The sequence below is a fragment of the Berghia stephanieae genome, chromosome 2, assembly GCF_034508935.2.
Source record: "Berghia stephanieae isolate SIO BIC M18660-M18661 chromosome 2, UCSD_Bste_1.3, whole genome shotgun sequence".
NCBI classification, from domain to species: domain Eukaryota; kingdom Metazoa; phylum Mollusca; class Gastropoda; order Nudibranchia; family Aeolidiidae; genus Berghia; species Berghia stephanieae.
The window spans coordinates 86770107-86773192 of record NC_088361.1 but is presented as its reverse complement, the minus strand read 5'-3'; the positions used below and the strand labels follow the sequence as shown (position 1 = coordinate 86773192).

Genomic DNA, 3086 nt, shown 5'->3' with positions numbered 1-3086 from the left:
CAGGGGACTCAACTGTGCGCCAAGTCAGACTCGAACCAGGACCTTCCGCTCCAAAAGCAAATGTCATACCACAAGACCACATAGCCTGACAATCTTGAAATTGAAATCTCTTAGTGGCATCTGGTTTACCCCAACATAATACCGTTTTTATGCGATGGGTTACAAATGTCAAAGTTGGACTTACTTGATCTTTATCCTTTCCACTGGACAATCGGGCTGTTCTGTATTGAGTAGAAATGAGAATGACAGCCTCTGTAAATCATTGACATTACTCCCTCTTTTCTGATGGATGCATTATTCAAATTCCCCCAGTATCTTTGGTGGTAAGGAACAAGATGTGCTGGTATGGTTTTTACAAGAGCGCTGCAAACCAAGAAAAACATGAATAAAATGAAAATAACTATGGGATTTCTATTGTGTAAAACCATCGTCTTATTATGCTGATTCCATCCATCCATCATCATCATCATCATCATCATCATCATCATCATCATCATCATCATCATCATCATCATCATCATCGTCGTCGTCGTCGTCGTCGTCGTCATCGCTACCACAAACTATCATCGCCGAATCAATTGTGTTGAAATTATATGCAATAGATTAACTTTATGCTATTATATATCTATTGTATAAAATCATTTCTCGTTTTTGCTTATTTAAAATACTTTTTAGACGCTTGCGACATTTGGGTCGTATCAGCGCCAATAAAAAAGATGCAAATTAAATAGTAAAAAAATATAAGTGCAATTATAAAAATCAAGACAAAAATAAGATGAAAGGAAATTGGTTCAAATGAACAGATGTAGACGGGTCTAGGTTCTAATTTTATTCCATTGATGTAAATAGTTTGAAATCATCTAAAAGTCTCTTCCAAAACCAACGCAGGACCCCACAGAGAGGAAAACTTTCAAATGTTAGCAAGATATGTTCAAAACAAAAATATAACTAACATCGCATGGAAAAACTATCACATACAATCTAACGCTATGCATTTGACTGTTACAAAACCAAGTTATCCTATTCCAAGAAAAAGACGGAAAGCAACTCCGAAAACATAGGGGGATTGAATACATAGCAAGTGACCCCCTGCCCACCATGCAAGGTCAAAAGACTCCACCCAGATTCTCATCTTTATTTGCCAAGATCTGCTGTACTCTGAAAAACCACTTTAAAAATTTGGCAAGAAAACTCGTTCCTTCAAATATCGGTCAATTCAATCGATCGATAATTGTAGGACGAGTTTTCTTGCCAAAATTTTTACTATTTTTTCAGAGCATGACGATAAAGCTCCCCCCCCCCCCCCCCCCCCCAAAAAAAAAAAAAAAAAAAAAAAGAAGTAGGCTAAAAAATTCAAAATACCAGTCGTTTGAATTTAAAAATCTAAAACTTTTAGGAGATAGCAATAGCAGCCCCCATATTTACCTTTATGGATCAACATTTTACCATCACAAGAATTAAATAACACTTCATAATCTAATTAAATTTTGCCGTCCGGCATCAAGTTCCATTTTAAATAAGTTTTAATGACTTAGATGCTTATGATGTTCTGAAATTTAAGCAAAGATATCGTAATTCACCAATAGTTTTTGTAGTATTAGTAGTTGGCAGGTCTGATAATGTCAATGTTGTAGACTTACCAATTTGTTTTATGACCCTCCGTTAGACAGTCGGGCTGTATTGTCTTGAACAGATGATATGAACATGACAGCCTCTGTACATCGTTGACGTTATACTTTCTTTCTTTTTTTTTGATGGATGCATTTTAAAAATGTCCCCAGTGTCTATGATGGCAAAGAGCAGGTGCTTCAGGTAGGGTTTTTGCAAGAGAGTGCTGTAAAAAATTTGGAAAAATTGAAAATGTCTGATCCCACTTCCATTTCTGTATTTCTTTAAGAGAATGTCCACACAACTAACACCGGATTTCATTTATGCATAACCATTGTCTTACGTTGATTTGTCTATACCACCACCACCACCATCATCACCACCATCACCATCATCATAGTCGTAACAATTTCGTAACATAGAAAATGATACAATCTTATTTTATGCTGTTTATATTGTGATATAAATCCATTCTAGTTTTTTTTTTCAACTAAATCGATTGCCCAGACCTGAAAAAGAACTCATCCTTCAAATACCGATTATTTTAATCCATCGATAATTGAAGTTTTCTGGTCATTTTTTTTCCCAGAACAAGGCATGATAGGTCCTCAGGATCTCATGGTTATGAAGGAATATTATTTATAGTAGAATGTAAATGTGAGCAAGGGGAGATGAGATCTGTTGCGTCTTCACGACTGTGCAGAGCATATTTTTAAAGTCAATAATAAAAACAAGGATATGTGATTCCACTGATTTTTAAAAAACACAAAATACCTCCTACTCAGAAAAATAATTGCAGCATACTCCACATAAATCAAAACGGGATCATTAATGAACAAAGACGAAGTACGTAGGTCCACTCCGTCTTTATTTTATTAATTTTTATAGTTTCAACATAATCGAATTCATGATGGGATTTTTGAAAATCAAAATTGTTGAAAACAAATTATGACGCGTCAGGTGTTGTAATTCTGATATTGTCCTTGTTTCGAGTTTAACTACTATTTTCTTTAGACAAAGATATTCATTGACAATGGCGATTTGAAATACAAAATGTTCTTACCCGCGATATATTTTCCTTTTTTGTGATGATCAAATTGATGTGGCTCTCAAGATGCATATTTGGCGGTTATGAAAGCATTACAGATGAAGGTGGGGGAGAATGTAAGTATTAAATTCTGACCTGTTTGAGACAAAAACAATATTTAATAGTAAATTTATTCGAAGTAAAGACATCATAATATAATTAGATATTTTAAAATAAAATGGGGCCATTATATTGTGAAATATTCACAAAACAAAGTGCTTTACAAGGGATCCCTAGCAGACGGCAGCACTTACATGTAGGACGAGACATGCCGCCTGTTAGGCGATAGTGCATTTTTTTCGACAAAGACAACGGTTTAACAGTCATGTGCTCATTCTGCATCCGCGTATGGTAAGAGAATGTGAGTAAAGAGCCTTGTCAAAGGACTTAA

At 35.1% G+C, this 3086-nt stretch overlaps 1 long non-coding RNA gene across 1 annotated transcript; it reads right to left on the bottom strand.

The window, feature by feature from the left end:
* Positions 1-225: 225 nt before the first annotated feature.
* LOC144963763 (uncharacterized) lies at positions 226-2778 on the bottom strand. The gene is made up of 3 exons (XR_013643701.1): positions 2672-2778; positions 1641-1834; positions 226-363 (listed from the first exon to the last, which is right to left on the bottom strand). It is a non-coding gene; the product is annotated as an uncharacterized LOC144963763 (long non-coding RNA).
* Positions 2779-3086: the final 308 nt, after the last annotated feature.